We start from the raw sequence: 14729 nt of genomic DNA on the forward strand, positions 1-14729 counted from the left end.
AGAACATGATGATATTTGTTTGTGATGGCCATTACCATGCTCTATTATGTCAGGTTTTATTTCTCAGGTTAAAAGCTTTTAAAAAGCACCCTTAAAGGTTCCATATTGTAAAAAGTGAGATTTTCATGTCTTTTATATTATAAAGCAGGTTAAAGTGCTATATAAATACTGTTAAACTATCAAAACGCTCAATATACGGAGAAATACACACAACCCGTATTCAGAAATTGTGCGTTTGAAACAAGCCTTTAGGATTTCTGTCCATTTGTGATGTCACAAATATACAATATTTAGATCATTACATGGTTTTTAAACGTAAACATTCTAAATGGGTCCCAGTTTATTTCCTGTTGCAGTGTATGCAAATAACATCAGCTGACAGGAAGTAAACATGAACCCAAACTGTTGCCTAGCAACGCAATTCCGTTGAAATGCACTAAAACGGAGTGTTTCAGACAGAGGGTGAATACAGGTATATTCAGACATACAGGATGAGGAAAATAAAATTTGTTTTTTGAATATTACAGCATGTAAACCTGTTCTAGTAGAAACACAAAATACAAGTATGAAATGAGCACGATATGGGACCTTTAATAAAGAAAGAGGGAAAAAAAACATGTCTGTGATCTTCTGACATCTGATCTAATCAGCTTGAACACACCTTGGAAATCACCAAGAGTCATAAAATCAGTTTACTGCAACACACATATTAAGTGCCTATGTGGCCCTCAGGCCCCAAATTAGTAGTGTCCCAATATATATATAGATATATATCTATATATCGATAGAGATAGAGATAGAGATAGAGATAGAGATATACGTATATATACTCACATGCTATATATATCTATATCTATATCTATATATAGATACATAGATATAGATATATATCTATATCTATATATACATATATAGATATAGATATATATACATATATAGATATAGATATAGATATATATATCTTTTCATAACATATAAACCTACATCTGTGCCAAATGTGTTGCTTTTATTGCACAGTTGTTGTGCTTAACTGCCCCGCTAATACTAGATGTTAGCTGCATACAATTATTTGGATAGAATATGCGTCTGTGTGCGGGGTCATGTCTATGAGAATGTCCACAGTATTCCCAAGTGGCACACGGGTTAGTGATATGTAGTGTAGGCATATTTATGTACATCTTGACAAAAACATGTTGTGTATGTTGACGGTTTACACGTCCGTGTCTCTGCAAATGCATCTCTAAGTCAACAGCATGCAAATCCACATATCTGACTGTGCGATGCACATAAATGTATGTGTGTTGGTCTGCAGTAAACAAGATCCCCTCATCTCTCTACCTCGGTGCATCTGACATGACAGTTACTGGTGTTTTAAGACCAAAGGACCTTGAAATGGTTTTACTGTCAACAGAGAGCGGGGAGAAAGAAAGACAGCGAGTGAAAGAAAGAAAGAGTGACAGAGCAAAAGAGGGAGTAAAAGACAGAGATAAAAGGGTGCAGGAGGGTGAACAAAGGAAAAGAGAGACAAAGAGAGGGATGAGTGAAAGAACATAGCTATGTGTGCATGTATGTGCCAATGAAAGCAGTATGAACATGTGGGTGTGCATTCATGTCAGCTTTCATGTTTGCATGTGTCAGACAGGCGACAGGTCGACAGACAAATCGAGCCTCGGAGGAAAGAAAATTTAATCGAGGACTGAGACCTAAAACCTAACTATTTATTAACGTTGTTAAAAGCTACCACTAATACAGCAGAGTTACACAGAGGCATCAGAGCAACGGCAAGAGTCCTTCAAAAGCTTGATGACTTATGAGACAATAAGACGAAGAGATGCTATAACTGCAAAGCTGGAGACGGCAGCGTGCGTTCCATCCATCAAAATAGTGCGGGGCGACATAAACCATTAGGTGTCATCGTTCAAGTAAATGTCACGTTGTCAGCTTCTGCCGAAGCAACAGCATGAGCCTATTGTCAAATTATTGATGGGAAGACACATGACAATATATTGATCGTACAAGGAAAGGACTTCAGACAGATGAAACATCGAGAGTGTACTAGGGAGTGCTTTGAAATGCTCGGGTCTTTGTCTGATGGCCACAAAACAAATATACGCACTGCACAAACTGTGATATCTTTAATTTACTGTGGAACACACACTGCACAAACTGTGATGTCTTTAATTTACTGCTGAATATGTTAAGTTCAAATCCACCTGTTTTCTCAGACTGAATAACAAAGAGGAGCTGCAAAAGAGGGAAAGCATCCTTGTCTCTAATTGAGACCCTGTAGATTCACCTTGTTGAAGAGTGGAGAGACAGACGGACACACACACAGAGAGAAGAGATAATAAAAAAGCATCTCCTACAGAGGCATGCAAGCCGTAGTGGGGTTTATAGGGATATGCTCAGTCTGGGCGCTAGTTCTGTGTTAGTCACTAGGTTCACTCCGGTGTGTCGGCCAGAACACCACCGGAGGCCAGATCTCCAGAGTATGATGAAATAAAGAGCCAAGAGATGGTTGGTATGCTGTTTACTTCTTCCCTCTGCAGTAACACATACAGGTAATCCAGGAGTCATAATAGCCATGTGTTCATGTCTGGTTGTGGTTTCTCTGAAGAGAAATATGTAATCTTTCCTTTTACTTTTTAGCCTCTATAGGTTATTAAGGGCAGCTGAGGTGACACTAAAATTTCACAGGACCGGTGTTCGTGTCCCGTGTGTAATCGAAAGTTGAATTATTTTTACTGAAGTCACATGACGTCATGTCTGTAGCTTAAGTTACAAAACAAACATACTTATTTTAACCCAAACCATGATCTTTTTCCCAACCCACTAGTTTACAATTACGTGTTACAGTGTTCACCTTCTGCGTCAAGACACTACGCAAAAGGCTGCCCCAGCGCCAAATTATGATGACTAGGGATGAGATCACGTTGAGGGAGGCATATCAGTCTAAATAAAAACGTTACTTAAAAGTAGAGCTGTCAAAGTTAACGCAATAATAACATGTTAACGCAAATTCGTTTTTAACGCCACTAATTTCTTTAATGTAACATGCGATTTATTTTTAGGACGTAGCGGGCTTGTCACGAAGGAGGCTAAATAACACTCCAAACTTACGTTACATTTTGGCGAGGAAAAACTGCCATGGCCAATTTCAAAGTTGTCCCTTGACCTCTGACCTTCAGATATGTGAATGTAAATGGGTTCTATGGGTACCCACAAGTCTCCCCTTTACAGACATGCCCACTTTATGATAATCACATGCAGTTTGGGGCAAGTCATAGTCAAGTCAGCACACTGACACACTGACAGCTGTTGTTGCCTGTTGGGCTGCAGTTTGCCATGTTATGATTTGAGCATATTATTTTATTCTAAATGCAGTACCTGTGAGGGTTCCTGGACAATATCTGTCATTGTTTTGTGTTGTTAATTGATTTCCAATAGTAAATATATACATACATTTGCATTAAGCAGCATATTTGCCCACTCCCATGTTGATAAGAGTATTAAATATATGACAAATCTTTCTTTAAGGTACATTTCGAAAAGCTGAAAGATGTGTGATTAATTTGCGATTAATTGCGATTCTCTATGGACAATAATGTGATTAATCGTGATTAAATATTTCAATCATTTGACAGCCCTACTTAATAGCAATTTTAACTGTTTGTTAATGTACAGTATTTGCCAGCAATTATAACTTCTCCTATGAAGACATATATGCTATATTTCCATTCATAATCAGTTTACGCACCAGCCTCCACTCATGAGTGTGATTACAACCCTCCACCCTGTAAGAAATCCTGCTCCACGTTTTACCAGCCAGTCTCCATGCTCTTGGCCTGCACCCCCAATCATCCAACTAAAGCAAATAAAGAATTAAGAAAACATCTGTCACATATCCCGCTCAGGCCAGTGTCATTACATGCTTATTAGTTCATTTATCACCAAGGAAAAAGGGACGGCTAGTCCATTGGCAGGGACATCAAAGATTCAAACCCATCCTCCATTCTCAAGAGAGGGATCACAGTCTCAAAAAGCTGTCCTGATTAAGTCCCCCATGTGGCAGGGAAATGTTCCCTTCCTTGATCTACGTCTCTCAAATGACCCGATCCTCTCCCTGTGGACATGTCCTCTGTGAGAAAATGGCTCGTGCTCCTCCGCGAGGATTTCATGCAATTTGGTCATATTTGATGATGAGCGAAATGTCATGCCAGACCGGAGGTTGTTGGACTCTTAATGCCTCTGTTTCACAAAGTTTTTACAGTATGTGGTGCTCTTGGCGTGACCTTATAAGTTGGTTCATGATTTTAGAAAAGTTAGATCACTACGAATATATTCAGTTTTGATGTAGAAGAAATGTCAAAGTTCTGACAGGAAAACGTTGTGCTGGATAAAGGTTTCGGAGTAAAGGACACTCACAAGGGAGACGATTAAAGTGGATGACCTTTATATATGAAAGGGTTGGTTGTATGTGTGTTTCAATACCTTTCACTTATAAGGTCATAGTTCCAGTCTATATTGAAAAAGTGTAGCATCTTCAAGTAGATGTACAAATGTATATATTTACATATGTGAATATTCCAGTAAAATGAGATTTAAAAAAAATGAAAAGTAAATTAGTGCGTTTTCCAACAACTGACTTGATGTGACTAGATTACATAATTAAAAGGTAGGGTCGACGATGTTGGAAAGCTAGCATAATTTGAAAGTAGCTTCGCCTCAGGAGCCCCGTCTAAACCCCCAAACAAAATACAAATAGTGGAGACTGGAGAATGTTGAATGCCGACATTTTTGCATTGGCTCAAGTATTATAGTACAACGAGTGATGCGAAGAGCAACTGACGGTATATCGATGAATATCGAGCGACCGTTATTGAGTTACGTGGTATAATAACGAGTGTAACAAGCGAGAAAGTGCACTAAGGGTTGGTGGGAGGATTGGTTGGTAATTCTTACATCATGCCAAAGACTTCTACGTTGCAGTTACATACTACATTACTACACCCTTACTCTTTTTTACTCCCTATTTTTTGTTGTACAGTAGAAGAAGCAGAAGCAGTTCCACAACGTTAAGGCATTTTAGAGAAATAAAGAAAAAACGTACTTTTGGATGATTCAAGAATGAAGCATAGCATTAATTGTATGCTTACATTAGCTGATTGGCATCAGATGTTTCATTAATGCTTCATAATCACCGGCTCATTCAGCTGATTGGCAACGTCCAATTATATTCATATGAACAATGCGGCCAAGTATAATATGACACTCCTTACTGTAACGTTGAACAGCACCGTTTACTGCCGCAGCTCCGTCCTCCAGCCCAACAACCTCTTCATGTGATAAACGTTTGGTATTGTTGACTTTACTAAGATTTAATGTTCATGTCTGAATGTTAAGGCATTAGTTCACTCAGCAGAATCCCATTGCTGCTTGGATTCTTTGAAAGCTCCCTAAAAAAGTGAATCCTTTTCTGCCAAATTTAACCATTTACTATAATGATAAATGTTGGTGTCATGGTAAAACCCAAAAGCTCAAGTTTGCTGGTTTTCATCACCTTACCTGCTTTGAAGATCAACTGTTGTCGTGAGTTGGGTGAGCATCATAACCCTTCAGTGCTTGAAACGTGTGGAAAAAAAGAAAAGGTCAGATTATCTTCCATATTCATGTCATACTTTTATGATTGAAGTAGAGAAAATGACTTGATGGTTGCAGCCTCACCTGGTCAGTTAGATCTGATGCTCTGACTTCCATTACAGAAACCCATCTCCTTTGCACACCTGTAGAAAAGATGATAGACAGCTGACTAAATGACTAAAGGATGACAGGCATTAATATTAGGTTGGGTATTTCTAAATTCATCAGATGAACAGAACTCTCTTTTTGAAAAAAATAACCATGTACTCATCGGTGACTTGTAGATACTGTGCAATATTTTTTTTCTTAAATTGAATGTATGACATTGAAAGGAGTCCTTCACTTTTAACAGCAAACATGAAAACCATCCTCCATCTGTGCAACACTACCCAGCCAAATGATACTACCTACCTGGAGACGAAAATGATAGCTATGCCAGAGAGCCTGAGTGAGTCACGTTGATACCAGCTTCACATCCACGTCGTCCTGTGCTGCTCCTATATAATATACGGAGGCCCTTTTCTCAAAGACTGTCTTTGGAGCTTCTTCTCTGCAAATGTCATCCTACTTCAGACGTCACTCTGAAAATGTCACCTCGCTACCCTTTTCATTAGCTCACCAGCTCTCTTCTCAATTATACACCATTTTCCATTAGACGGATCACACACACCCGGGGAGAGAGGCTCTTTTTTTTTTTTTCGAGCTGTACGTACTGAAGTGTGATTGTGAGACTGAAGGGACGGCTGTTCTAGATGTTCTGGCGCTCGGGTGTTATAGTTTGATGTTGTTTGCTCAGCCGTGATCACCTGTTATTGAAGATTCTCCGCCGTTTTCCCACGCTGCACTGCTGCAGAGGAGTGGAGGGGCTGTGCAAAGCAGTCAATCATGTCTGTAGAGGAAGAAGAAGGGTGCAATTTGGTGTTTTTGCCACCTTGAAGTGAAAGTTTTGAAGGTTACAGTTTGTGTTGGTTGACGTCAACGGCCCCTTGATATTTGAAATCCTTTTAAAGCATTAAGAAAATTGGTATTGTTATTTATTTTCCTGGCTGGAAAATGTATTTGGGTCACAGACAGTGAAAGGCTGTTGTCAATCACACAAAATACAAAAGTACAATGCAGATTACATAAAATCATAGCATGTATAATTTATAATATACTGCAATGATTCCAATAACTTTAAAATCACATTCATGCAATATATTGTAAGGACAAAAATAAAGTCTATATCCAATCTGTTTACATTCTAGTTAGTCACACAAGCTGGAGTATTGTATTTTTAATGCCTGCAATGTCTTATTCCTCTGTGCCATAGAGCTCCATTGTTGTCCCAAAAACAAAAACACATTACTGAGCAACACCATTGCACTGAGGGACATGTTCCTTCATTACCATGAACACGGCTACTTTAGTTGATGTCGACTCAGTCCCAAAACACACCGTCCTCCTACTGGAAATTCTCACCAGTGCATGAAATGTGTATTAAAGCTAGAGTAAGCTAGAGCTGGAGTTCTTATATTCTTATATTTGTTGAAATTCTCATTACATTCCGGCAGCAATCAATAAATCAAATGCTCTGACAAAAAAAAGAGAAAAGATTCTTGTATATGTGGTTGATGCAGAACTTTAATAAGCCAGGGCAGCTGTGGCTCAGAGAGTAGAGGAGGTTGTCCACCAATCGGAAGGTCGGTGGTTCGATCCCACCGGCCACATTTCACATGTCACATGTCGATGTATCGAGCCGCCGGTCACATGTCGATGTGTCCTTGAGCAAGACACTTAACCCCAAATTGCTTCTGAAGGCTTAGCCACCGGTGTGTGAATGAGTATTTAGATTAGATCCTGATGGGCAAAGTTGGCACCTTGCATGGCAGCCTCTTCCATCAGCGTGTGAATGGGTGAATGCTGACATGTAGTGTAAAGTGCTTTGAGTGGTCGAAAGACTAGAAAAGCACTGCATAAATACATCCAATCATATCATTCGGCCCGTTGGATAATTTTTAAAAATCGACTCGCTAGTTTCTTAAGATTACCAACCCTAGCTTTAATCCACATCTGGAAATAGTCCCAAACAAAACAACAACTGGCCAGGTGAGAAAATAGGTGTTTTTTTAACACAACTACTTCCATCACTTTTCATGTGTACGAGCACAATACCATGAAGGGGAAGAGTCTGTGCCGTTATCCACATTTATCACGATTATCAAGTCCTGTCCCTCTCTCTGATGGCGGGCGTCTTGAGTGTTGCAATTGGTAACAGCTATAAACACTCCTGGTTGGACAACACGGCGCAAGAACTAGTCCGTTTCAAGCATACTCCAGTCTTAAAACACGGGTGGTTTTTGGTCTTTTCATGGGATTTGTTGACAATAAGAAAAATATAAAATAAAGCCAGTTCACCCTTTAAATTAGTTAGTTGAAGAAATAAAGCACTGCACACAACCAAAATACTTCTAGTGAATAATAATTTTGAGGCAGCTTTCTTCCAAAATGAAAATCCAGATATCTAATATATTCTCAAATGACATGGCAGTCTAGTAGCCCAAGAGGCCTTGTAAATGTGAAGTGGATGGATCTCAATGAGCAGAGCATTTTCTAAAAGGAATTCAGATCACTTCATATTCATATGTCCTGAGCCCCCCCCCCTGTCAATAGTAAACCTATTATTTGATGTCTGCTGTCCGTCAAAGTCAGCACCCCGCTCTCTCACTATGGGCCAAGGGTAATATTTGCTAATGAGCATGCTTTGCTGCTGCCATGGCAACAGGCCCATCGCCACAGAGTGTGAGGCAGGAGTGGCACCCCTGACACCAACCCATAAAACAAGCCACCCGGGCTGATGATCTGCGATGCATAATGCAGTGCCATAACCCTCAACCGCCCCCCTCATCAAGCCGTCTTTCTCTCTGTCTGTCTGTCTGTCTGTCTGTCTGTCTGTCTGTCTGTCTGTCCCTTCTTCCATGTCTCACTCTCCTCAGCCCCCGTTTCCCCCAGTCATCCATTCCATCTGGTTTAATCACATCTACTGGGGGGGCCCTCTGTGCCCTCCTTAACCCTCCCTATCCAAATCAGGAAAAAACAGACAGAACAAAGGCAGAAGAAGAAACGCCGATAAAGCTTTCTAAAAAGCTTATGTAAAAGTGAAAGTTCATGTTTGGCCACAGTATAATTGAAGATGAAAAATGTAGGTTGTCAAGTCTGAAATTAATATGGATACCTTCCAGGGTCCAAAATTAAAACCGGCCAAGCAACAAATACTGACAGAAATTTGTCTCTGGCGTATGATTCAACTCATCAGAGAGGTATGTAAATTTTTCAGGCAATTATATTAGAAAACCTTGGTTATTCACTGTATCAGAATTAGGGGTGGGGGGGAAAAACATCAATACAGCATAGTATAGCAGTATTTTGTGGAGCAATATTGTATCGATACACGTAGTATCAATCTTTTACCAGCCGTTATTCAGTCTTTCAGAGGTTGTAGCAGGCTCAGTCCTAAAGCTAGGGTGAAGATACGAGTACCATATGAAACTAGAAAAGGAATCCATCGGTACCAACCATGTCATGTTAGCTTGTCAGGAAGGAGGCTAAAAAACGCTCCAAAGCTACGCAAAATTGTGGCGAGGAAAAACTGGCATGGCCATTTTCATTGGGGTCCCTTGACCTCTGACCTAATTCTTATTAGATAAAACAGATGTTGACGAACTGCATTATTTGCATTTGAAATAAAGGTAATAAATCGCAATATGTATTATCGCAATACTTCGTTATGTTTAGAATCACTATAAGATCATATTGTGATAATACCATATCGTGGGGCCTCTGGAGATTCCCACCGCTAATCGTAATTGGTAACTTGGTCGATCACAGTTTTGTGTTTCATGTTATGCTCAATTGATGTCCACTGTATGGTTTCTAAGCAGGATTGAAATTAAAATTAGAAATTTGTCATTTTCTCTTTAATGAACAGGCTCAATGATAATACTAATATAATCAAAAAGAGTTAGCATATATATTCCCCAAAACATGTACAAGAGAACTTAAACTGCCCTGTGTGTGTGTGTGTGTGTGTGTGTGTGTGTGTATACAGTGTAGACGCCCCCTTCAAACACAATTACAGGAAACTCAAAAAACCCTCCCCTGTAAAGCTTCCGTGATGGCATTTTCAATGTTTTTTGACAGTTTGGCTGCAGTGCAAGTGATGAAATTGACCAACCAACCACTTCTAAAATCATTTAGACAAAAACGTTACAGAACTATGGTGTTATAATGAATAGCACTTTTTAACTCTATAACAACAAAAGCTAATAGATGCTCTGGCTTAGGAGCCCGTCCATGAATGTACAGTACAATGAATATTTTGGCCAGTAAAAGTAAATCAGGTCAGCAAAACGGTAAGTTTGGACTTGATAAAATCACTCCAAATTGTCAATGTTGAGTGAAACTGGCAAACAAATGTATCTAGTCTAAAGCAGTTGTGTGTGTGTATGCATAATCTGTTCACGGAGCAGGTGAAAGATTAGAATAACACCCGAACCCTCTCCTCTCATGGTGCTTTAATGCAGAGCTCAGTATCATTGGCCCACAGCTACAGGTTTCAGTGTCATCTCACCATCTAACCCGCAGAGACCATCTATCCAATTACACAAAGGTTGCCCCGACGCCCTTCTCGCCACGGCGTGACCAGATGACACCGCTCTAGCCTCCCATCTGTCCGAGCCTACCGACGCCTTGCGAAGCAGAAGCGGCACAGATTGTGACTCTTGTGTGACTTCACAGGCACAGCGGGTCGTGATGCTCTCTCGAGCCTCGGCGGTCCTACGTCCCATATGACCCTTTTTCTGGATGTGAGAATACGGCGATTGCACGAATGCTCAGTTGGGTATCTCACAATCTGTGATAAATGTGTCACCATTTTGCAGACATGACTTTACACTTTGATATGAAATCGTGGCACAAAGTGTGACCAGTCCACCATTTTCTGAAGTTTTCAAACAAATCTATACCTTATGTCTATGTATACATGAATCTGAGAGAGGCAAGACTATAGAAAATGCTCACTTGTCTCAGTGATTAAGTGATTAGCATTTGTGCGACCCTCACTTTTGTTTTTCAAGATATCTCTGTTGAAATGAGACAATAGAAACCCGGCCCTGACATATCATCTTATAGAGTGGTATGACATTAGCATTCATTTGGAATTGATATTTTTGTCCACCTGATGAATGTCAGTCCAATATTCACTTTCCTTTTAGCTCTGATTTAGTCCCCACCAGCTGTTTGTCTGTCGTTTGGTGTTGTAAATTCATGCGACCTGTTTGCTAAATACAGCTACCTGCTGTTATAACAAAGCTGAGAGCAGTCACACTGATCCCAAAAGTAAATTTGCTGAAAAACAAAACAATGAGCTAAAAGCATAGACTGTATACAAGAAGTGGACGTAGTCATCGTGACGTCACCCATTGGTTTGTGGACTGCCGTATAAAAGTCTCAAGTTTGACATTTTAGCTGCCGCCATCTTGATTTTTAGGCCGTTGCCATCTTGTTTTTTTGGAACCAGAAGTGACACACTGAATAAGACATTTTTAGGCAACAAAAATATTATAATTAACTTTCATGAACTGAAAAAAACACTGTGAAAGGGTTAAAGTTCTAAGACGAAAACACGGACAACACCCAGACTGGAAAACGTCGTGGTAGCGACTTGTTGATCACAAGGTAGCCACGCCCTGAGGCATCCCCTGCTTTATAGTCTATTTGACTCTAAATGGGGCCATAATTTACTAAATAAACATTAATTCAATCACTACTGTGTAATCAGCAACAGAGGAATTTATATTTATGAAAATATCCTGATTATTATTATTATTATTATTATTATTTTAAAAGCACTGGGGAAATAATTACATTGATTTTAAATGATATTGTGCTTTGTGTGGCAAAAACGTGACCCCATTTTGTTTTCATGAGCATAATTTTTCATTGCAGGACACAGTAATTACACTTCATGTTGTGCTCTGTGGACCCCTTTACATTAGATTCTGTTCATTAAGGGCCTTTGGTAACATTGTAATGTGCAGTCATTATTGCAGGCATCATAAAACACAAGCGGGTAATGAATTAGTGAGTATTTTTCCATTAGCATGGCATATTGTTTTAGTAATTGAGTTTAAAGATGTGGAAGACCCCTCATGTTTATAAAGCAAGTGACGAAGTGAATCTACTTCTGAACACAAGATGCCCAAAAAAGCTAATAATATTCTGTATGTGTACTGTATGCGTGTAACGAGTTGAATATGTCACGTGTTGCTGGACATTCGTAGGAAAACGAACGAAAAAGGAGAAATAACATTTTCACAAGATATCATACAAGCCGTTCTATGACAATACGTTGTGTGCCTACATATAATGTATCGCGTCTATGAACAATGTGACACCAATGTAATGTGACTTACATACTAAAGACACATACAGTACATGCATGTTATCTTTTTACAGATGTCCCACATCTAAGTAAGTATAACAGAAAAGGAGAAAGATGACCGAGGTTCTGCCGGGTCCCGAGCTTGCTCAACTGTTATTGGAGCACAGAGCGAAAGGGGGCGGTACAGTTACTCATAAAGTACACAGATCTTCAGTCAGGGACAAATCCAGCAAATATAAGACCTGCAGTGTGTTACTTAACTCCAGTGCATCAAATATATTTACATAGGAACACAACCCGCATGTTAACAACAGATTGCCACCATCGATCACAAATCTGCAGCTCTTGACTGCAAGACGTCTTCGCATCAGTCTGCTATCTCTCAACTTGCATAACCTCTGTGGTCCTCGGGAGGCTGCCGGGGCTGGCTGGGATTGTATCAATGTACAGGTCGAGGGAACGCAATGACTAATTCATAAGGCTGTTCGCAAGGAACCCTCGTCGAGAGTCATTAGTCGCCTGTCAGCCTCGGCTCACATAAGCATGGGAGTTGGGCAGCGTTGTGTGTGTCATGATGGGGCTTTCACAAACAAGACCTCTCTTTGCTCTTTAGACATTTGAGTCACACGGAAGGCCAAATACTTGTGGCTGGTAAAGTTGTTTTTTTTTAATGCACCCTAGTGTCTTAAAAGAGCTTTGATCGTAATCTAAGATTTAAAATGGTTCCTGTGCAAACTGAAGTCCTCACATTCACTATGTGTCTGGTTACTTCAATGCAAAGTCCCGTGTTGAGAAACCGAATCATATGAGACCATGTGAATGTCAGACCTTTAATTAAAGATTCATAGTGGTTCTTCTCACACTATTTGGTCTGAATCCTATGGTACAGGGTCTGAAATTCACTTTTTTCACTTCCTGCCACTGTGGCAGGCAAGTATTTTTTATTGTCTGCCACTCAGAAATTGTATCTGCCACTTTTGAAATTTATGCGATAAATGAAGGAGTAAGATATATTTTTCACAAAAAACATTATATGCATGGTAAATTACAGTGTTCAAATTACACCGTGGCTACTGGGGAAGGGATGGTACTGTACACAGTACTGTACTGTACTTTGCTAATGTCATCTATAGTGGTTATTTGAATAAAAAAAACACAATTCAAATGATTATGATTATTCAAATATTTGCTTTGATTTAAAAAAAATCTTGGCAAGCAGCTTAGATCTAGTGTTAGGAAGTTAAACAGCTCATAAATCCTCTCTCTTATATCTATTTTATATTACTGTGAAAACGTCTCCTTCTAACAACTGGATTTATTGTCGCAAAAAAACTATATTTTACGAGGTTACATTTGAACACATCATTATAACGTTAGAATTTACCTTCGCCCAATAGTCCTTTTTCCTGAGCAGACTTTGAATGCCTCATAATAATAACTCGATGGCACCTCCGTTAACGTTAGTAGCGCCGTTATTTAACAAAGCAGGACTGTGCTGCCGCATCAATAAGAGGAATCGATAGTCACGGAGGCATGAGATGCCAAGGAAACAGACAACTAGGAACCTGTTCTAAACGGGAACCGGATCTCTATTCCTATTGCTAGCATTTTCCCTGTCTGCCAAAGTGGCGGATGGCCTGACGATCTTACCCGCCATTGCCAACAATTTACCTGCATTTGGTGGGTGGCAGGTGCTAATTTCAGACCCTGCTATGGTACATAATGTTTAATGGTAGGAAAGACTGGAACACAACCCTGCATGTTCACTGGCTTTAATCAGACCTGTGAAACAGATCTTTTATCACTAAACTAAATCCACGCTCTCCCTGTACACTTATGTATACTGTATACAATCCTTATAGTGTGCAGGGAGAGTCACTTCATGTACAGGACCCATGTATGACCATGAGATCAAGGGCCTTTTTGCATGCACTTGACATTGAACAGTATGGTATTTGTAAAAATGTGAAAAGGTTATGTCGACAGTGGAGGTCATCACTTTGGTCTTAGATAAATGGATGCAGCCAGACACCCACACTGGCAGGGTTAAAGGCTTGACTGCTTCATGGGTCACACTACTTAAAAGGTCCTGTGTGTAGGATTTCAGGGGGGATCTATTGGCTGAAATAGAATATAATATTAATACGTTTTCATCAGTGTATAATTAAGTAAGAATCGTTGTGTTTTTACCGAATGAGCTGTTGATATCTACATCTGGAGTCTGCCATGTTGCACTGCACGTACAGTATACCACAATGCCCTCTGAATACAAGACAATAATACAATTAATATATTTTTGAGTTCTTTGGATTCTTATTCGTCCTCCTTACCCACACATTAATATACAAGTACTTAAGAAGGGTTAGTTCACGCACAAACATTATATAATACTGAGCTGGAATAAATCTCACTGTGTCAATGCTCTGGCTAAAATACATAGCATGATTCAGCCAATACTTATAGAAAAAAATAATCAAAATTGATGTTCAATGTTCAGTTTTCAAAACCTCCCAACGATCTATTTGTTTATACTATGCTCATATTCATTAAACTGGATAAATACATTCTACAAGACAACATAAACTACATACATTTATAATATTTAATTGCACTGTTTTGCATAAAGGTTATGGTTTAATATTGTAACCTGTTTTTGTTTATTTTGCTT

General features: G+C 39.5%; 1 long non-coding RNA gene across 2 annotated transcripts in view; it reads right to left on the bottom strand.

The window, feature by feature from the left end:
• Positions 1–1456: 1456 nt before the first annotated feature.
• LOC119499304 overlaps positions 1457–14729 on the bottom strand; it is a 75994-nt gene continuing 62721 nt past the window's right edge. For both annotated transcript variants that reach the window (XR_005209370.1, XR_005209371.1), the window contains exons 4-7: positions 6447–6529; positions 5725–5783; positions 5566–5621; positions 1457–2296 (exon numbers count right to left, since the gene is read on the bottom strand). This is a non-coding gene — a long non-coding RNA (uncharacterized LOC119499304). The remainder of the gene's footprint in view (positions 2297–5565; positions 5622–5724; positions 5784–6446; positions 6530–14729) is intronic.

The sequence above is a fragment of the Sebastes umbrosus genome, chromosome 12, assembly GCF_015220745.1.
Source record: "Sebastes umbrosus isolate fSebUmb1 chromosome 12, fSebUmb1.pri, whole genome shotgun sequence".
In the NCBI taxonomy this organism is placed as follows: Eukaryota; Metazoa; Chordata; class Actinopteri; order Perciformes; family Sebastidae; genus Sebastes; species Sebastes umbrosus.